This window comes from Bombina bombina, chromosome 8 (assembly GCF_027579735.1).
Source record: "Bombina bombina isolate aBomBom1 chromosome 8, aBomBom1.pri, whole genome shotgun sequence".
Classification (NCBI taxonomy): Eukaryota; Metazoa; Chordata; class Amphibia; order Anura; family Bombinatoridae; genus Bombina; species Bombina bombina.
Window position 1 is genome coordinate 21,477,505 of NC_069506.1, and position 23,424 is coordinate 21,500,928.

Consider the following 23,424-nt stretch of genomic DNA (forward strand, 5'->3'; position numbering starts at 1 on the left):
AAGGGACATAATACCCATATACTAAATCAATTGAAAGTCATAGCTGTAAAAAGCTGACATGAAAATATCACCTGAACATCTCTATGTAAAAAGGAGAGATATTTTACCTCAAAATGTCTTCAGCACATAAGAGTAAGTGCTCTGGTAACAGTTATACTTAAGCTGCCAATAAGCATCAGGAGTGCAGGTGTCATGCTTTGCTGTGATCTCATGAGATTTCATTGAATTGTGAGATTTCATAGTAAACTGAGAAGAGAAATAACACGACTGTGCCTGCACATGCCAGATGCACACTACCTTGCAAGTCCTGGGACAATCATCCTGATTGGCTGCTTAAATTCTCTTTACAGTGGGTTGTGAATACTGAGGAAATTTTGAGGTAACATATCTTCCTTTTAACATTTATATAAAGTTTCGCAAGCTGGTTCCCAAAGTGTTGTGGTTAAAGGGATAGAAAATCTTGTGTTTTTTATTTTTTATTCAATATTTAGATAGAGGGGTATATTTATCAATGTGCGAGCGGAAATGATACGAAGTAGCGTATCATGTCCGGCGCATATCGATAAATGCCGACAGCATACGCTGTCAGCATTTATCATTGCACCAGCAGTTCTTGTGAACTGCTGGTGCAATGCCGCCCCCTGCAGATTCGTGACCAATCGGCCGCTAGCAGGGGGTGTCAATCAACCCGTTCGTATTCGATCAGGTAGATTTCTTTGCGCTGCCTCAGAGCAGGCAGAAAAGTTATGGAGCAGCGGTCTTTAGACCGCTGCGTCATACTTTCTGTTTCTGGCGAGCCTTCAGGCTTGCCAGAAACAAAGGGCTTCAATCTCCATTCAAAGCTTAATAAATATGCCCCAGAGTCTTGAATTTTAATCAACTTTCCAATTTATTTGTGGTATCTAATTTGTACTACTGGGAGCTAGCTGCAAATTGGTGGCTCCACATATATGACTCATGTCATTGGCTCACCAGATGTGTTGAGCTAGCTTCCAGTAGTACATTGCTGCTCCTTCAACAAAAGATACCAAGAGAATGAAGCAAATTTGATAATAGAAGTGAATTGGAATGTTGTTGCTCTAGCTAAAAATGAAACTTTAAGTTTGGGTTTCATGTCCCCACATGGGCACCTCACACAACCATACACGTAAACAGCAGGAGCATCCTTTAATGAAACTGAGGAAAATATATGTGAGGTCAATGAATAATCCAACATGATCTAGAATTTACATTGTAGCTCCTCTGCAACATTTACACACGTTTATGGATCTAGCATATTGTGTTTTCCTCTTCTATTGTCCCATATTTTATAAACTCTTATGCTTTTCAAATAACATATTTAGTAATTTTATTACAAATTAATGACCCCCCCCCCCCCCGCTGTCTAATGGTGCAACATGACCCCTACATGCAGACATTTTTCCAGGGGGGTGGGTAATAAAGTGCCCAGACATTAAACCCACACATATATATCCCAAGATGCTACTAGACCTAGTTTACTAGTACACTATACATTTTGGAATCACTATAACTTGAATACACTTTTATACATTTTGTTTTGGGGTGTAATAAAATGAATGTCTCTAGCCAGACTCCTAACTTATAAATGAAAACAAGAGCATATAGTTGTTTTAATTATTTAGTGCTTTGTTTGTTTAATCTGTTTCATTATACAGTTATAAAAGAGAAAAACATAATCAAAATGAAACACAAAAGAAACAATATACGTTAACCTATACAAATAAAGCCGAAAACGTCTAGAAGTACTTTACCTACATTATGCAAAAACAAAATTTATGCTTACCTGATAAATGTCTTTCTTTCCGGACATGGAGAGTCCACAACGTCATTCCAATTACTAGTGGGATATTCACTCTTGGCCAGCAGGAGGAGGCAAAGAGCACCCCAGCAGAGCTGTTTTGTGTCACTTACCTTACCCATAACCCCCAGTCATTCAGCCGAAAGGAAATGGAAAAATAAGATAACACAAAGGTGTAGAGGTGCCTGAGGTTTTACAAAAATACTGTCTTATGTAAGGGTGGGGCCGTGGACTCTCCATGTCCGGAAAGAAAGAAATTTATCAGGTAAGCATACATTTTATTTTATTTCCTAAGACATGGAGAGTCCACTAAGTCATTCCAATTACTAGTGGAAACCAATACCCAAGCTAGAGGACACGGAATGAACAGGGAGCGAGAACAAGACAGGCGGACCTAAACAGAAGGCACCACCGATTGAAGAACCTTTCTCCCAAAAGAGGCCTTACCCGAGGCAAAGGTATCAAATTTGTAAAATTAAAAAAAAAGTATACAGAGAGAACCATGTAGCCACCTTAAAAATCTGTTCCACAGAAGCTTCATTCTGAAAGCCCAAGATGAGGAGACAGCCCTAGTAGAATGAGTCGTAATTCTCATCATACTTCTCAACCAAAGAGACAGAGAAGTAGAAGTGGCCTTCTCACCCTTACTCTTTCCAGAAAAACAAACAAATATGGCAGAAGACTTAATCTTTAGTAGGTAAAATTTTAAAGCCCGCACAACATCTACTGTATGTTATGCACAAGACGTTCCTTATGAGAAGAAGGATTAGGACAAAGGGAAAGAACAACAATTTCCTGATTAATGTTTCGATCTGAAACCACCTTAGGGAGAAACCCTAACTTAGTACAAAGAACCGCTTTATCTGCGTGAAAAATAAGGTAAGGGGAATCACACTGCAGAGCCGAGAGTTCAGAAACTCTGCAAGCAGAGGAAATAGCAATAAGAAACAAAACTTTACAAAATAATGACTTAATATCTACAGAATGCATTGGCTCAAACGGAGCCTGCTGCAAAACCTTAAAGGGACACTGAACACAAATTTTTTCTTTTGTGATTCAGATAGAGCATGCAATTTTAAGCCACTTTCTAATTTACTCCTATTATCAAATTTTATGTATTCTCCTGGTTGCAAGAATGTAAGTTTAAATGCTGGCCCATTTTTGGTGAACAACCTGGGTTGTTCTTGCTGATTGGTGGATAAATTCACCCACTAATAAACAAGTGCTGTCCAATGTTTTGAACCAAAAATTGTCTGGCTCCTTAGCTTAGATGCCTTCCTTTTTAAATAAAAATAGCAAGAGAACGAAGAAAAATTGATAATAGGAGTAAATTAGAAAGTTGCTTAAAATGGCATGCTCTATCTAAATCACGAAAGAAAAAATGTGGGTTCATTGTCCCTTTAAGCAAAAGGTTCAAACTCCAAGGAGGAGCAACAGGTTTAAACACAGGCCTGATTCTGACCAGGGCCGGACACAAAGATTGAACATCTGGCACATCCGCCAGATGTTTGTGTAAAAGAATAGACAGTGCAGAAATCTGACCCTTCAGAGAACAGACTGACAAACCCTTCTCCAGACATTCCTGGAGAAATGACAATATTCTAGGAATCCTGACCCTACTCCAAGAGAAGCCTTTTGAATCACACCAATATAGGTATTTGCGCCATACCTTATGGTAAATTTTACGAGGAATCGGTTTATGTGCTTGAAGCATAGTATCAATGACTGACTCAGAAAAATATGCGTTCAATCTCCAAGCAGTCAGCTTCAGAGAAACTATATTTGGATTGAGGAAAGGACCCTGAGTTAGAAGGTCCTTCCTCAGAGGTAACTTCCAAGGTGGAAGAGATGCCATCTTCACTAGGTCCCGAATGGAGTCAGCAACAGGGAACATCTTTTTAAAAACAGGAGGGGAGGAAAACAGAATCCCTGGCTTATCCCATTCCTGTGCTATGATCTCTGACACACGGTATGGAACAGGAAACACTTCCACAGAGGAAGGAACATCATAGTATTTATTATGCTTACTAGATTTTTTTAGGGTTGACAGCGACTGAAGAATCGGAGTTGTCCAAAGTAGCCAGAACCTTCTTTAGAAGTAAACGAAGATGTTCAAGCTTAAATCTGAAGTTTACTTCTTCAGAATCAGTCAAAGGATTTATACTGTCAGAATCTGAGATCTCACCCTCAGAAGCGACCGAGGTATCCTCCTTATCCGACCTATGGGGGAGGTCAATCATTGCAGAAGAAGATGGAACAGACACCTTATTATCAGAAAAAATGATTTGATTTCCTCTTGCACTTTCCCGTCATGGGAAAAGCAGATAAAGCCGCAGACACCGCAGAAGATATCTGTGCAGCAAAATCTATTGGCAAATACACACCTCCATCAGGCTGAAAGGAACTGCAGGGCACTGTATGTGATGCCATTGAGGCTTGGGACGTTTGAGGAGAAAGCTGTGGCATATCCTGAACAGCATTATCCTGAGAGACAATAGGCTCAGAAGGCAGTAATTTATCTTTAAGGTTTAGGGTCCTAACTAAACATGAGGAACAAAATTGCATAGGCAAAATAATTTTGGCTTCTAAACATAGTAAACATTTATCAAATGAAACAGACTCCTGTTCAGTGTCCATAGCTAAGATAGTACCTGAAAAGTAAATGAAGACAAAAAAAGTTACTGTCACTTTAAGAGGGAACTGGAATCCCTCAGAGCGCAATAACGCTAAGACTGCACTACAACAGGAAAACAAAAAATACACCTCTACATCTCAGTCAGACTGAGGTGCCCTACCATAACCGCTAGAAGCAGAGATAAAATAAATTAACAGCTCCAACGAGGTCTCTCACAGCCGTCATTTAAGAGAACTCACAGAGAATGACTCCGCTCCGCTCAGGGTATAAGCGGAAGAGCGGGCTGTCACGTGAGCGTCACACAAGAAAACACACACAAGTGCAACAAACTCAAAGTGTGCGACCGTAACTTCTAGCAAACTCACTGAGCTAACGGTTACGATCCAATATGTGTTAAAACAGTTAAAAAATGCCTCCATAGCGCTTCCCACTTTAAGCAATAAAATAAGTGAAAAAAACACCCTTCAGCCTGAGGAAAGATCCCATAACACTTATGGGAGAAGTTAACCCCATAGTCTCCCTCACATACCAAAGTGCCTACACGCTGCCCCAATAAATCCTTAACAAAGAATTGATTAAGTCCCAATTAACTATGCAGAAATAAAAACTCCTGAAAAGTGCAAGTCTCCAATACCTAGAAGACAAAAGCACTTACCTGCAAATCCAGCTGCCCGGCAGGATGACAGCTCACAAGGCATGAAAGGACACATACTCCTATCAGAGACCTGTAGAAAAAGAAAGAACAGAGTAACCAACTTTGGCTTTACCAGGGTAGCAATTATGTTAGAAAACCAAGCAAGGAACCTCACCACTTTCTAACTGCTTAAAAGCCACCAACACTCTTAAGAGATTGCCGTGGACACAGCTAAACCACAATTCTTGCTTGCAGGGAAAAGTACCCATAAAAGGAATAAATATCTTCAGACACCAACTTCATGTCCACCATGGACAGAGGCAAAGAGAATGACTGGGGGTATGGGTAAGGGAAGTGACACCTAACAGCTCTGCTGGGGTGCTCTTTGCCTCCTCCTGCTGGCCCGGAGTGAATATCCCACTTGTAATGGTAATGATGCTGTGGACTCTCCATGTCTTAGGAAAGAAATAAACATTAATCTATTTGTTCTTTAACAAACTTTTCCAGTATGTGAGTAAGAGGACTCTGCACAGAAAGTGTTAACTCAGAGCACAATGCCGTTCATGAGATACCTTATTCTTTGCTGATGTTAAAAAGGTGGTGGGAGTGTAAATCCCCCTACATGGCTCATAGCAAATACACACACAGCATGGAGGAGGGGGCGTGACCTTATGCAAAACTTTCTGCCTTCCAGGAGGCTCATTTCCCAACACTGTACAATGCATGCTGGGAATTAGAGTCCAGAATTGCAGTGGCACAATAATGAAAGGGAAATGGTGAACTACAAATTCAAGAATACTATGTAACTCCTAGAATTCTGTACTTTTTCCTCCAAAAAAGGAGCTACCTTTAGGGGAGTGTAAAAAAAAAAAAAAGGGCATTAATTTGTCTTTTCCCCCCCTGCGATTTGTACTCTAGGTAATCCCCCCCCCCCACCACCACCACCTGTGGACACCCATGCCTGCATGCCACCCTGGTGTCTGGTTATTAGGGGAGCATCTCAAATTCAAAAGCAGCAGATTCTCCAGTGCTTATAGCAGCACAACTAAATACAGACTGAACACGGAAAAGCTTGGCTACAAGAAAGCTGTACACATTGTAAGATAGGCAGTAAATGATGTATTAGTTATTTAAGCCATACATCATCCAAAACAAAAATCACTTTCTTAATCAACATGAACATTATCCAGGAAAAATGTCAATAAAAGTTTGTTAGAGTGTGTACAATAAATGCAAAGATCAGCAAATATTGTGTTGTAATCCATTAGGTATGAAAACTCTAGCCGGAGGGAACCAGGATGTGACAGCACAGATACGTGCAGGAGGAAAATGATTTGTTTTTGTGAATAGAGCTGGCCAAATGGTCATTTCTGGGGACCAAATATGACAAGAGGTCACTTATTTAGTGCAAAAGGGAAATTATCACTTAGTTGAAAGAGCAACATTTAAACATGCATTGCTGACTTTTTTATTAGCTGATTAAATATGATGTAAACACTGTTTAAACTGAATACATTAGTATAAGTTCTGTACCTCCTAATAATACGCATAGGCTTATAAATCCTTCTTTATCCACCAATGGGAAATCACAGGAAGTATCTATCAGCCAATGACCATTACAAGGAAGTGACACAAGGAAGGGGCTATCAGTGTTAGGGGCTGATTTATCTTAAGACTTCTGCTCCTTAACCCCTTAATGACCACAGCACTTTTCCATTTTTTGTCCGTTTGGGACCAAGGCTATTTTTACATTTCTGCGGTGTTTGTGTTTAGCTGTAATTTTCCTCTTACTCATTTACTGTACCCACACATATTATATACCGTTTTTCTCGCCATTAAATGGACTTTCTAAAACTACCATTATTTTCATCATATTTTATAATTTACTATAAAAAAATTATAAAATATGAGGAAAAAATGGAAAAAAACACACTTTTTCTAACTTTGACCCCCAAAATCTGTTACACATCTACAACCACCAAAAAACACCCATGCTAAATAATTTATAAATTTTGTCCTGAGTTTAGAAATACCCAATGTTTACATCTTTTTTGCTTTTTTTGTAAGTTATAGGGCCATAAATACAAATAGCACTTTGCTATTTCCAAACCATTATTTTTCAAAATTAGCGCTAGTTACATTAGAACACTAATATCTTTCAGGAATGTCTGAATATCCATTGACATGTATATATATTTTTTTTAGTAGACATCCCAAAGTATTGATCTAGGCCCATTTTGGTATATTTCATGCCACTATTTCACCGCCAAATGCGATTAAATACAAAAAATTGTTCACTTTTTCACAAATTTTTTCACAAACTTTTGGTTTCTCACTGAAATTATTTACAAACAGCTTGTGCAATTATGGCTTAAATTATTGTAAATTATTCTCTGGGATCCTCTTTGTTCAGAAATAGCAGACATATATGGCTTTGGCGTTGCTTTTTGGTAATTAGAAGGCTGCTAAATGCCACTGCGCACTACATGTGTATTATGCCCAGCAGTGAAGGGGTTAATTAGGGAGCATGTAGGGAGCTTTTAGGGGTAATTTTAGCTTTAGTGTAGTGTAGTAGACAACCCAAAGTATTGATCTAGGCCAATTTTGGTATATTTCATGCCACCATTTCACCGCCAAATGCGATCAAATTAAAAAAAACGTAAAATTTTTCACAATTTTAGGTTTCTCACTGAAATCATTTACAAAGAGCTTGTGCAATTATGGCACAAATGGTTGTAAATGCTTCTCTGGGATCCCCTTTATTCAGAAATAGCAGACATATATGGCTTTGGCGTTGCTTTGTGGTAATAAGAAGGCCGCCAAATGCCGCTGTGCATCACACGTGTATTATGGCTAGCAGTGATGGGGTTAATTATGTAGCTTGTAGGGAGCTTGCAGGGTTAATTTTAGCTTTAGTGTAGAGCTCAGCCTCCCACCTAAAACATCAGACCCCCTGATCCCTCCCAAACAGCTCTCTTCCCTCCCCCACCCCACAATTATCCCCGCCATCTTAAGTACTGGCAGAAACTCTGCCAGTACTAAAATAAAAGCTATATTTGGGCTTTTTTTTGTGTGTGGCATATTTACATATGCCGCTTTGTAGGATCCCCCCTTAGCCCCCAACCTCACTGATCCCCCACCAAACAGCTTTCTAACCCTCCCCCTCTGCCTTAATGGGCGCCATCTTGGGTACTGGCAGCTGTCTGCCAGTACCCAGTTTAGTAACAAAAAGTATGTTTTTTGGTTTTTTTATTGCCCTTTTCTGTAGTGTAGCTTCTCCCCCCCCAGATCAACCCCCCACCCCTTCAGGAACCCTTAGATGATCATTTATTTGTTTTAATATTTGTTTGTTTTTTCAACTTTTCTTAACTTCTTTTCTGCAGTGTAGCGGTTCCCTCCCGCTCCCACCCCGTGCACGCGCCCGCCACCCCCCGTGCACGCGCGCGCTCCCGTCTGTCCCGCCCCCGATCCCGCCCCCCTCCACTCCACTCGGCACATCGATGGCCGCCCACCCGCCTCCCAGACTTGCTCCCACCCACCAAGGATACCGGCCACCGATGTCCGGTGCAGAGTGGCTCTCTCTGCATCGGATGGCCAAGGGGGGTTATTGCAGGATGCCTCGATATCGAGGCATCACTGCAATAACCGGAAAGCAGCTGAAAGCGAGCAGAATCGCTTCCAGCTGCTTTCCAGACCAAGGACGTACGCCACACGTCCTCGGTCATTAACTGTCTTTTTTTTGAGGACGTGTGGCGTACGTCCTTGGTCGTTAAGGGGTTAAAGGGACACTGAACCCAATTTTTTTTTCTTTCATGATTCAAATAGAGTATGCTATTTTAAGCAACTTTCTAGTTTACTTCTATTATCAATTTTTCTTCGTACTCTTGCTATCTTTATTTGAATATCGTGAATGTAAATTTTAGCAGCCAGACCATTTTAGGTTTAGCACCATGGATAGCGCTTGCATATTGGAGGCTTACATTTACCCACCAATAAGCAAGCATAACCTAGGTTCTCAACCAAAAATGGGCTGACTCCTGTGCATCACATTCCTGCTTTTTAAATAAAGATAGCAAGAGAACAAAGAAAAATGTATAATAGGAGTAAATTAGAAAGTTGCTTATAATTGCATGCTCTATCTGAATTATTAAAGAAAAAAATGTGTGCTTAGTGTCCCTTTAACTTGTCCGCCACCTCTGAGGTGGCAGACAGCAATCCGCCCGATCGCATACGATCGGGCTGACTGATACACCCTGCTAGTGGCCGATTGGCCGTGAATGTGCAGGGGGCGGCATTGCACAAGCATTTCTAGTGAAATGTTTGTACAATGATTAATGCCGACAGTGTATGCTGTCGGCATTTATCGATGTGTGTCGGACATGATCCACTACAGCGGATCATGTCCATCCGCACATTGATAATTCGGCCCCTTAGTATGAAGTACACAACTAATGCGGCTTTATTAGTTTTTCATGCAAGATATAGGGCAAGCTTTCTCATGAGGTGAATGCTTCATAAACTCTCTTGCCAATTTGGAGTTGGAGGAGGGAAATCACCACGGATTAGATATGTGCATGGCGAAAAAATTCGGTTCGGTTCGGATCGATTCGGACTTTTTCGAATTTCGGTTCTGATCGATTCGAATTCGGAAAAATTTGAATCAATTCGGTTCAGATTCGTTTCGGATTCATTCGGATTTGAATAAATTCGGCTGGATTCGGTACGATTCGGAAATTCGGAATTTCGGTAAGTGTTAGGTTGGATGTGCTGTGTATTAGACTAGTATTATGTACTGTATATTAGGTGTAACCCATAGCAGAGTGATATAACCTAATATACTGTACAATACAAGTGTAATCCATGGCCATCCAAATCTACCGAATAAATCCAAACTAATTCGGATTTATTCGGTAAATTCGGCACTATTTTAATTCGGAAATCCGAATCCCGAATTTTACGAATTCGGCCGAATTTCCGAATCGATCTGAAATGAATCGCACATGTCTACCACGGATTAATTTAACGGGAGTGATTGACAAGCCCTACTCCAACGTAATTGGTTGATTGAGGGCAGGGGGCAGCATTGGAGAAGCCCGTGCAATGTTAAATATGGAAAACAAATGTGCCCCCTAATCTGCGATCTAATGCGGACAGGTTCACAACATATGAATCCTGTCCACTTGCAGATCGATAAATCTTGCCCAAAATGATGTTTTATATGTTGTTTTTTTGTTGATTTTAGTACAGTGTACACAGGGTACACACCATATTGTGTTATTCCATAAACCAGTGATTTTTAACCATTTTTTTGCCGTGGCACACTTTTTTACATTAAAAAATCCTGTGGCACACCACCATCCCACAATTTAAAAAAAAAATCACACATTGTAGCCTAATACAGCATATATATATATACACACACACATACTGTATGTATTGTGCTGTTATGCCATGCCTCCTACAAACTACCCCTGCACTGGGAGTAAAAAACAAGCAAAGTTTAAAAAATATGTCACACTGTTGTCAGTCTGCCGTGGCACACCTGAGGATCTCTCACGGCACACTGGTTGAAAAACACTGCCATAAACATATAAAAAAATACTAATATATGAATTTACTTACAAGATGTATCTACAAGTCAGGCATTTTTTAAGCTCCAACACGCTCCTCTACAAGCAGACGGCTGAAGTGCACCTTAGCTGCTCACAAATTCACTTTAGAAGCAGAACTGTGTAATTATTGCAAAGGCTGTGCCAAGTTAAGAGAAGGCAACAGGAGACCTGTTTGTTTTTTTAGAAATCTGTATTTCTGTTGCTCAGGCTGCAGCAATCTGCACTTTAGATTTAAAGTGAAGGTTAACTTACCTTGTTTGCAATCAACAGTAATAATCTTTTGCCATAAATAATATAAGTTTCATTCATCATTTTTTTTTTATGTGTCTGTAAAAACAATTATCCCCGTAATAAATATCTTTTTTTTCTTCTGCAAATTCAGCCCGTTATATTTTTTTTTTCCAATTTCCTGGTCACATGTTTTACATACCCAATTGAAACTCTGGCCGATAGGCTGCCATCAAACCACGTCATCCCCACACATGTTATTCTGCGCATGCCCAATAATTTTGGAGTCAGTATTAGTTTTGGAGTGCGCTCCCGTTTCGCGCATGCGCATTTGATTCTTAGGGAAAAAAATATTTGTCATCTGCTTTCATGGACCGCTGAGAAAGTTATGGACCGTAACGGAGAAGCACATTGCCTTACTTGTCAAATAACATAGTACTGAATGAATATATTAGTGTTATTCATTGAGTACTATGTTTCTTGCTAGATTAACGCATGCGCATTGGATGCCGGTATCGGCGCGAAGCGCATGCGCAGTAAACAGGGCATTGTGAACGCGCATTTTCGGTGACGTATAGAGCGGGTGGAACCGCTCTATACATCATCGAACAGAAAGATAGGAAGTAGGGGATGGGAGGAGTTTGCAGTGTAACGGTAGGAACAAAAGATAGTGAGTAAAAGTTTAATTATTTAAATAAATTTATCAAATAGAGTTAGCGATCATACTATTATTATTATAGTGGATGCATTGATGAATTGGAAATATATTAACTTTACCTTCACTTTAACACAAGTGGAATTTTGGACAGATTTTGTATAGAAGACATAAGGTTGTATTATGTGCAGCACAATTGGCTTATACCCATGGGGCTATCTCACACAAACTTGTTGGATGGAAGACTGCAATGTTTACAACTCCTAACAATTTATGACTGTTGTAGTGTGAACGGTATCAGAGTACACATCAACAATAAAGTAGTTAAAAGGACATTTTTATACAAAAAAATGACACGCAGTGGTTAAACTTATAGGAAAGTGGCAAATACTGCTTTTGCACCCGTGCAAGACAGGTTTGCATATGTTTAGACTTGGCTGATATGTTATTCTATAGAAAGACAACAGAAATGTAATGACAGAGGGCAAGATTACAAGTAGCGCACTATATAATCTTTTCACAAGCAATGTTCATTGCCCTGATATTACAAGTATTGAAAAATTATCCGCAACCAAAAAGTTTTTATGAAACACTTACATACATTACAAAGTACACTTGCACTCATATTAACACTGTCCAATAAAAAAATATTTAAAAAATATATTGCACACAAAAGTTATAAGGGCAAAAGATACGAGATCTGGGGTGTTAGAAAAAAAAAGTAGACGCAGGGATTTTACATCGACAAACATACACATACATAGAGAAACATGCATTCATATGTATAGAACTATGTTTAACTAGGGAGATAATGAAAATATTTCAGATCACTATCTATTACACATTAAACAGTATCTCAGATGGATTTTCAAACAGATATTCACATATAGATCTTGAGATATCTAGACATATATATATATATTAATATAGATATCCCGCTATAAATAGATATTTATGTCCAAAAATCATCACATATATAGAGAAATATATAAATATATATAGAGAAATATTTATTTACGAATAAATAGAACATATTTTGTTAACAAAACATTCTTGCAATATGAAATATTCTCATTTTTATTTTCAGAATAGTTCATGGGCTTTGTGCAACGCACTAGGGTGTTGTTTTTTTTTCTTTTTGTCTTCTCCATTGACTTCTATGGGGGAATATGTGAACGTGCACGTGATATGTCTTTTGGGCTACTTGGCTTAACATGCACGCAAGATAAGTATTTTTTTCAACTTGTAATACCTACGCAACCCCTAATGCGCAAATACCTTAATGCGTGTGGTGTTTACACAACTGCGAAAACAGATTTGCCGCGCGACTTGTAATCTTGCCCAGAGTGTTTAATGTCCCTTTAAGGACCATGAAAGTAATTTTATTGAATTAAATGACACCAGATATTCTGCTACTTACAGATTTGTGTAGGAAGATCAGATGATTTGTCACACATCACTTCTGATTCAATATCACTTGTTTTAAGACATTAAATAGAATTTGCATGCTCTGGCTCTGCATTTTCATGGTTTTCTGAACTTTGCACAATTTACAGTTACATATATAGCTCATCCCTCAGTGTACCTGCTTGCAATTCTAATGAGTTAAATGTAAGCTTAACACTCTCTAAATAATATGACAATTGTGCACTTCAAATCACCTGAGATAACACAGCTGACATGGCACTTAATTCTCACAGCTGTGTTATTACCAAGCTCTCAGACGCAGCTGAAAAAAGCTTATTTTGCCAGGATGCAATACAGAGCCTGCTACAATATCACAGCTGCGGTATCGCTGGGGCCACAATACCACCAGTGACATAGGGCCCGTTTCACTAAAGCTCTCAGCTCAGGAGAAGTTTATTAAAAACATCTTTAGTGAGTGCTAATTTTTGTTACCCTTATAGCTGTTAATGTTGCTAAGGGGCATACCCTACATTTCTATAGACACATGCATTTTAGTGTTGCATTTTGAGGGGTTGGAAGTTCTTTTTTTTGTCCCTCATGCAACTTATCTCTGTCAGGGCAAATGTAACAGTTTCCAGAGACTGCCCCGCGCCACTGCCTGATTGATGCCCCTGACTGTGCACAACCATGCCCTTGACACAACTGGTTCATCTAAAGACACAACCCTGCAGCCACACCTCCTGATGTGGCCCCACCCGCAGAACCCAGATTGGCTACTGGCCAAAAGTCCGTTTCATCTCTTGAAATGCTGGGGTATGGCATAGTGCTCAATAAAATGAGTAGCTTCGAGCAAATTACAGTGTAAAATTTTAATTAAAGGGATATGAAACCCAAATATTTTCTTTCATGATTCAGATGAGCATATAATTTTAATCGACTTCCTAATTTACTCCTATTATAAATGTGTCTTCATTCTCTTGGTATCTTTATTTGAAAATTAGGAATGTAAGCTTAGGAGCCGGCCCATTTTTGGTTCAGCACCTGGGTAGCGCTTGCTGATTGGTGGCTAAATGTAGTTTAAAGCCTAATTTCAAATGTATATTAAGAAAACCTTTTTAATATGTATGATCATTACAAACGCTATGACTAAATCTTGCATTTCTCAGTTATCTTTATAAAATAGATGTATAGGCACTAGGGAGTTTTTTGGAGAGACCTCTTTTTTTCAGTGGCATCTTCAGAAACCACATATTGCAGGGAATCAGTGAAAAGTAGGGGGGGGGGGCACTGCCAAAGACCTACTCTATCGCTGTATATATACTGCATATACATCCCAACATTCCCCGATGCCCCAGCGAAGTTTAATACGTGCAAACATGTTGAGAGGACGGGAGCCTTGAGGGGGTGTGGGCTGAGTTAGGTGTATCATAGGCAGGTTATGGTGGCCAGCGTGGAATGGTGGGTGGTAAGACAAGACTGTATTTGGAGTATTGTCACATTTGATGGGGCACAAGGAGGCAGTCAACCATTATGTTGGGGAATAGCATCCCCTGCCCCCCATGGAATGCCTATGCACATTGTTAATTTTAGTGTTTAAAATGAACCTATATTTACCACAGTTTCATTAGTAGTTATTTCCTTCCAATAAAGGAATATGAAACCCAAAAATTATTTTGTGATTCAGACAGAGCAAACCATTTTAATAAAGTACCCAATTTACTTTTATTATCAAATTTTCTTTGTTCCCATAATATTCTGTGCTGAAGAGAGACCTAGGTAGCATCTGGAGCACTACATGGTAGGTAATAGTGCTGCCATATAGTGCTCTTGCAAATGGATAACAGTCATAAAACGGCTGCCATATAGTGCTCTAAAAATGGGCTGGCTCCTAAGCTTACACCCCTGCTTTTCAACAAAAGATACCAAGAGAACAAATACAAATTGATAAAAGAAGTAAATTAGAAAGTTGTGTAATATCACTGCTCTATCTGAATCATGAAATAAAAATGTTGGGTTTCATATCCCTATAACATCTATAGTCAGGTGCCGATACATAATATCTCACCCACCAAACGTTTTTGATTGTAAATTATTTGTGCGTCTGTTTTATTAAGTCGTCCTGATGACTAGAGAGACCGGTGTACAACGGGGGAATTCTGCGTGCTCTAGAGGCAGGGCCTGGATTAGTTAAGTAGCTGTGGTCTTAAAGGGGCAGTAAACCTACACAATAATGTTATATAATTCTGCACATTTCAAATTTTTTTTATCAAGAACTTAGAATTTTGTATTACGCCGCTCCTGGCTCTACTGAGTGCGTCTGTTATTTACCTAAGCGCATTGTGGAACACTGCCTAGTCACAGCCGGCCTGGTCTCGCCATTAAACTTAATGTAGCTCGCTCCCACTACTAGACCAGAGCAGGAAGAGATACATTGAGTTTAATAGTGCGACCGAGCTGGCTGTGACTAGGCAGTGTTCCACAATGCGCTTAGGTAAATAACAGACGCGCTCAGTAGAGCCAGGAGCGGCGTAATACAAAATTCTAAGTTCTTGATACAAATTCTTTGAAATACTTTGTTTTATAAACTTGCCGCTAAAATAATGTTATATATGTGCAGAATTATATAACATTATTGTGTAGGTTAACGGACCCTTTAAAGACACACAAGACCCCATAACAACTTATTTTATCATATTTGCTTAATTCTCTTGATATCCTTTGTTGAAATAAGCTAGCTACTGGGAACTAGCTGAACACATCGGGTGAGCCCATGACAAGAGGCATATATGTGCAGCCACCAATCAGCAGCTAGCTCCCATTAGTGCATTGCTGCCCCTGAGCTTTCATAGCTATTGTTTTCAACAAACCATACCAAGAGAATAAAGCAAAATAGATCATAGAAATAAGTTGGAATGTTGCTTAAAGGGACACTGAACCCAGATTTGTTCTTTCGTGATTCAGATAGAGCATGCAATTTTAAGTAACTTTATAATTTACTCCAATTATCAATTTTTATTTGTTCTCTTGCTATCTTTATTTGAAAAAGAAGGCATCTAAGCTAAGGAGCCATCCCATTTTTGGCTCAGCGAACTGGACAGAACTTGTTTATTGGTGGGTGATTTTATCCGCCAATCAGCAAGAACAACCAAGGTTGTTCACCAAAAATGGGCCGGCATCTAAACTTACATTTTTGCTTTTCAAATAAAGATACCAAGAGAATGAAAACATTTCATAATAGGAGTAAATTAGAAAATTTCCGTGTCCCTTTAAAGTTGCATGGTCTTTCTGAATCATGAAAGTTTAATTTTGACTTTACTGTCCCTTTAAGATCAGATCGGACGAGGTTATCTAGTAGTTGTTATTAATAAAAAAAAAAAATATTTCCCTTTTATTGTTTTTCAGGCTTTCTTTTTGTTTGTTTTTTAATACATTAGAGAGGTCTGTTTTGTACAGGAGATTTTTTCTTATTATTAAAACTCTATAATTACTTACAATTCATAAATGTTATGAGGGATGGGTGCAAATCTTTTTCGACTGCACATCTTTTAGATTGTGATGTAGAGGGGAAAAAAATCTGTAAAAAATCTGTTTAACAAACAGGTTTTTCAATGTTTGACATTCTTATACCTAACAATATTATTGTTTACATGTGTTGTGCTCTGGGGGCCCAATACCCCTTTAAATACTGCTGTACCATAAGTTAACTCTTTCAGTATTTATATTATAGACAAATTAACCCACGCATTGACCGGTGTAAACGATGAATAGCTGTAAATGAAACAGTATGGTACCTTGGAGAGAAATGAAATATCTTTACGCTCTGCGTGATTTTTACGCCTGATTTGTTTAACACTCAGAAGAGAATGAAATGTTTTGGATTTAAAAGAGATTAGTAACTTTATATCAAATACTTATAGGCATTGTTTTAAAAAGGAATAGGCTTTCATCAGTGAATAAACTTCATGTTTTGTTTAAAGCAATTACCTTTTAATTATGTCAATAGCAGTTACCTTCTTATCTTTATAGTAGGTGCAATTAACATCCAAATACTTTTTATTAAAATGCATGTTTATGCAAATAGCACATAGACAATCTGAGGAAAACGATGTTTTGTGTCACTTAGTTAGATTTATTGCAATTGTATTACATTTTGTGCAGCATCTATTTAAGCTGCAGCACCAATATCCTCAAATTAAAGGGATAGGAAATGCAATTTTTTTCTTTCATGATTCAGACAGAGCAGCAATTTTAAGCACATTTCTAATTTACTTTTATTATTATTTTTTTCGTTCTCTTGGTATCTTTATTTTAAAAAGCAGGAATGTAAGCTTAGGAATCTGCTCATTTGCATTTTAGCAACCTGGGTAGCACTTGCTCATTGGTGGCTACAAACGAATTTCAAATGAGCAGTAGATTTTTTTCTGACAAATTTCAATTTTCCCTCCCACTGCATCATGTGACAGCGATCAGCCAATCACAAAATGCATATATGAACATACTGTGAATTCTTGCACACACTCAGTAGGAGTTGGTGCCGCAGAAAGTGTGTATATAAAAAGATTGTGCATATTTTGATAATAGAAGTGCATAAGAAAGTTGTTTACAATTGCTTGCTCTATCTGAATCATTAAACTTTAATTTTGACTGTAGTGTTTCTTTAAATGTGTGATTTCAGCTATATTTTTTATTACAAGTGAGCTGAGGACGTGCATGTAATTAAAACCATTGAAAAAAACTGTGTGAACAGTGAATTATAAAAATGTGTTTTCAAGAGACCAGCATTGTATAATTAATTAAAAATTCTTGAGAACATCTGCTCAGAAAGTCTTTTCTGATAGATCGGATATCGCTGTCAAATTCTCTAAATGCAAAATATTATGGAGGTTAACAAGGTGCAAAGTCACTAGAAAAGCAGACAATAATAGTTTTCTAATGGATGGGAAATTCCTCAAACTCTTCCTATGGATTGGAAAAGATCATTAGTTATTGTGTTGTCCCCCAACCCCCAGTAATATTTGCTGATGTTTTCCTCATATTTTTCTTACAACTGAGCCCATAGATGGGTTAAGAATTTAAGGGGTGGGAAGTCATCATGTCACAGAACTAACCCACACAATTTGCCACTCCAAACCCACTGCCCCAGGAAAAGGTCTAGCTAGTCTAAGCCAAAATACGCTCCTGCACCAGGATGACCCTCATGGATTCTTTTGATACCTTTGTTTACTAGATTGCGTGGTAAAAACCTACTTGTCTGATCTCCTTCTCTCTGCTTTCGCCTTTCAGTAAGAGGGCAAACGAAATCTGTGCTCGTCAGGTTAGCACGACTGAAGACCTCACGTAAAGGGTTAGGGCATAAAAACTTGCACTAAACACAACATAAATACATTAAAAAATACATGTACACTCATATATACACTATCTAATAAAAAATACCTGTAAATATTAATTAAAAAAATTCTAAGGGTACAAATGTATATGGTATATGACAAGATGTTTGACTGCAAAGGGCTACAATATGTATGAATACATACCTATACATATCAAATTATGTGTATGTATATATATACATTCATACACATAAATACATTAGAGCCCTTTCCACTCAAGTACCTCAAAGCAATAAAAATCATTTTTAATCAATATTAATATTTAATGAGTTTTTACTGTAAATATTATACATTCCAATGTTCTTTAAATAGGGGAAAATGTTCTATGTATTTTTAAATATATATTCCTATGTATATCTGTATATACCTATACAACATTATAATTATATATATATATAGTAACAAGATGAGCACTCTCACTTCAAATTTCAACAGCCAGGGTGCTAGTGGGTTGTAGATAGTAGTAGCAAAAACTTGCACTCGCTGGACTTTTTCAAACGCAAAAAACTTTTAATGTAACGTTTCAGAGACAAAGTATCCCCTTCCTCAGACCGTCTTCTATGTGAAAAACATTGGAATGTAAAATATTTATAATTCAGGTCAAGTTAGCACACTTGGTTAAACGCGGTTGGGTTAGCACTTGAGCTATAGGTGTTAGTTTTTATTTTTTAAATTGCGCTCTCCATTATTGTCTATGGGGAGAAGAAGTTAGTGATATCCAAAGTCCAACATTCAGCATGTGTCGGGTATCGCTGAAATGCAAACATTTTACTTTCAACTTGAAAGAAGTGCGCAAACCTGCGCACGTTAAAAGTTTACTTCTGGCAGTGTTTGTGCGTGACTGAAAGGGCAAAATAGCGTGCCATTTGTAATCTGGATTTAAATAGTTAAAAATCATACTCTCACAAACGGCACGGTGTGGTTCATGGGCATATTTTTCTTTTCTAGACTTCTTCACATTATATCTTAGTTTGGCGTCTTCCTATATTTACAACATGTCACGGCCTATTGTAGAAGAAAATATGTAAAATGACACATTGCCTTTACAGAACATGGCATGACATTTGCTGGAAAGCGGAGCACTAACGTTACTTGCAATTCAATATTCTGTCTGCAGAGTCCTGAGAGATCTTCTATGCAGTGCAATAAAACAAGATGTGTTAAGGCGTTGTAAATAAACACAGTTATGGTCTTCATGACAAATGGAACATTCTGGTGTTCTACACAGGCAAACAATTCATAATCTATTTTTTCAAACGCTCCATTAATTCTGTCAGTAGATAGTAAAATAAAAAGCACTTAGAGTGAATAGTTTCCTTTATTTTAAAGATGATAACCTTTGGACAATCATACTTCCCTCTGTTTTGACGTTTATTAAAATGATTCGGTCATTAGGGAATGCTCAGATACTATGTAACGGTAGCTCAGTTGTAAGATATTCTGCAGCGTTTGGTGTTTAACACAACTGCCATTCGCTAGAGAGCTCTACCTGCTTATTGATATTGAGATGATAGTAAAATGCTTTATTACATTTCTCTGATTTTTTGTTGTCTGATATGTTAATTTCTGAGGTCTTGTACAAAAGGATATTTCTCAGTTTCACCTGTCAGGAGCATAAAAGGCTGCACACAGGGGCAGGAGGCTGATTTCGTTTTTTTTTACTTGTGTAACATCAAGAGAGTTGATAGGATTGTCAGGTGTCCAACCGAACAGTCCAGTATTTCAGCAGGCTGTCAAGTAAAACCTTCACACATATACTGGCCTCTTAAAGTCACAGTCTGCTTGAACATATTTTATTTCCTCCGCCTCAGAGCAGGCGGGCAGGTTATAATATGGAGCAGCGGTTTTTAGACCGCTGCTTCATAACGTGTTTCCGGCGAGCCTGAAGGTTTGCCAGAAACACGGGGCATCAAGCTCCATACGTGAAGACACGTGCACACTCCTCAGCCTATCTCAGTATTATGAAAAGGAGCTTATTTTCAACAAATGTAGATAGGAAAGGAGGTCAAATTGATAACAGAAGTAAATTGCACATTTTTTAAAAACTGCGAGCTCTGTCTAAATCATGAAAGTTTTATTTTGACTTTATTGTCAATTGAACACTTGCACTTTTTTTTTTAGCCTCAATTCCAATTTTTTTTTAAACTTTCATTCAATATTAAAAACAAAATGGATCAGCTATTCCCCCCCCCCCCCCCCCCCCCCCATAATGATCACATTATTACAGAGTCAAACACAGCCAAGCTAGAGAATGCCCGCGGTATTCAATTTATATTTCCTCACAACGGCACCGTTAAAGAGACATTAAACCCCAAATGCTTTTTCATGATTCAGATAGAGGATGCAATATTAAACAAAATTCTTATTTACTTCTATTATCAAAATGTCTTCTCTTGGTATCTTGTTGAAAAGCAGTTCACGTGTCTGAGGCACTTTATGGCAGCAGTTTTGCAGGAATGTTATCCATTTACAAGAGCACTAGAGGGCAGCACTATTTCCTGTCATGTAGTGCACCAGACACCCACCTAAGTATCTCTTTAACAAAGAATATCATGGGAATGAAGCAAATATAAGTAAAGTGCAAACTTTTTAAAAATTGTATACTCTGTCTGAATTACAAAAGAAAAGTTTTGGGTTCCATATCCCTTTAGCAACCTATAATGTCTGTCTTTAATAGAAAACCAAAAATACAGCTGCTCTCACCAGCTGACCTGGCCCCTCATTCTAATTCTGTCGGTCCAGAACTGTCTCCTCTCTCTCTGTAAGTCACAGCTGTCAGCATATTGTAGATAAGTTGTTTTCTTTGTGTTTTTACATTTAGTTGATGACAATAATGGGTTCAGTATGATTTTTTTTTTTAAACAATTCAATTGTCATCAAAAATAGCCATCATTGTTGTTGGCATGGGCAGCGCTGCAGCCATCTTGTTTTTTGCTCACCAGCATGTACAGAATGGTGGCCAATATAGTTATTGTTTATCTGATCTGTGTTATCAGTTGATATATGATAGTTGAGCATTAATCAAATGCCTTTGGCTTCTTTTGAATATGATGTGTCCATTTTGTTATCAATATTTAGTCAATAACTGGTAGCAAGTATGGAGTAGATTATGGTGGGAAAAGGCGATTCCGAGATTGGTATTTTTATTGCATTGTGAGTCAAAAAAGGTCTATCGGGTGACAATAAAAGTAGAAAAACAAATTGACTAGATTAGAATCAAGACCCATCATTATTATTATTATTATCGGTTATTTGTAGAGCGCCAACAGATTCCGCAGCGCTATATTTATATACATTGGCCTTTGATATTCCCACTCCCCACTATTGTTTCAAACGTGACAATTCTATTAGGTCATGTGATCTCTAATTGTGATGTAACCAGTCCTGTTATATTTGTTATAAACTCCAAAGCATAACCTACAGCAAACAAATCCTTCTGCTGACTTCCCCTTCTCTAGCTAATGATTATCCTGAAATGAGGCAAGCAGCGTGCCCAGGAGCAAAGAGATAGAAACTCACAGCAAAATCATTTTAGTGATTATTTTGTTTATTATATGAACTGTCAGTGCCACCTTAAAAGAAAATAGCCATGTGTGTAGGTTCTGCCAGCTATGCTGGGCGTGCATTTCAAAATCTGTAGTGCGGATTAAGTGGAATCACTTTACATAGAGAAATTCTGCAAGAATTGTTTTTGGCAGACAGTAGAGAGATGAGAAAAGGCTTTCTGTCTCTAGCCAAATGTTATACTTGTATACACATTACAATGACAAACCTCCTGTCCCTGCTGTGGGACCAAACACATGGATCAAAGGGTAGGAAAACAACCCCAACAGGCAAATAAGGAATTCTTATTTTTTTGCACAAAATTATATAGAAGCTGTTTTGGGCATTTGTTCATTTTTGACACAGAATTGCAACAATATTTTGACTTCACAGATAGTTTGATTTGCATTTTGTATTTGGAGCTGCAACTGGAGCCTATTTTGTTATTTGCTTGCACAACTTTATTGACAGGCTGACATTGTTACTTTTTAGGGTTTGCCTGTTTGTACATCTTTATTGACAGGCTGACATTGTTACTTTTTAGGGTTTGCCTGTTTGTACATCTTTATTGACAGGCTGACATTGTTACTTTTTAGGGTTTAAAATAAAACAATTAGAGACCAGCGCAAAATGAATTGAATACAAACACCTATATATAAGGAAGATTCCCAATATTACTTCCAAAAGGACAAAAATTTAAATATAATACAAAATATAGGTGCGCAAAGTGGATGCTAAAGTAAACAATTAAAAAGGGGGGTTTTAAAATAAACTCAGAATTCTGAATGTTTGACCATGTGCAAAAATGTAATATATTCAAATGCAGAGAGGTTTTTTATAGGTCCTCACACCAAAGGGTTAAAATTAATTCCCATATACTTCGATTAAATTAAATTAGTGGTGAATACAAACGTGAAACAAACCACATATGATTAAAATATATATTGTATTTTATAATGCTTAAAAACATGAAATACACAATTTGAAAATACTCTTTCTAAAATTATGAATCTAACATTTATTTAATACAATTGATAGTGACCGGCCCTAACTTATAAAACACATCTAAATTAATACCACATAAATTGATAAAAGGACAAATATGATCACAAAATAAAGTGTAAGTTTTAAGGACTCAGATGGAAACTTTGTAATTAGTCCCAAAAGGAAAGTCCCAAACGATGTCCTTCCCAAGCTTTCCACAAAAGCACAATGCACGATGATAAGCAAGAAAAATCTTTTGATTCCTCCCAGCTGGTCCTGAGCAGCGTCTAGGTGGGAGACAGAAGCGTCCACTTGAAATTGGTGTATATAGTTTATACAACAAACAAATATCAGTACTTGCACATAGGTACTGAAAAATCAGCGCCGCGCCCGATTCTCATCAAACACAGGTGTCCCAGTGTGTATAGCAGTGTTTTTCAACCAGTGTGCCGTGGCACACTAGTGTGCCGTGAGAGATCCTCAGGTGTGCCACGGCAGACTGACAACAGTGTGACATATT

General features: G+C 38.0%; 1 protein-coding gene across 2 annotated transcripts in view; it reads right to left on the minus strand.

The window, feature by feature from the left end:
• Positions 1-23,424, minus strand: part of LRRC4B (leucine rich repeat containing 4B) — a 400,350-nt gene that overhangs the window by 257,388 nt on the left and 119,538 nt on the right. The window contains exon 1 of one of the 2 annotated variants that reach the window (XM_053690183.1): positions 10,711-10,798. The exons of the other annotated variant lie outside the window; for it this stretch is intronic. The gene's annotated coding sequence lies outside the window, so the exon portion shown is untranslated. Of the gene's footprint in view, positions 1-10,710; positions 10,799-23,424 lie in introns of those variants that run through there. 2 annotated transcript variants of the gene reach the window in all.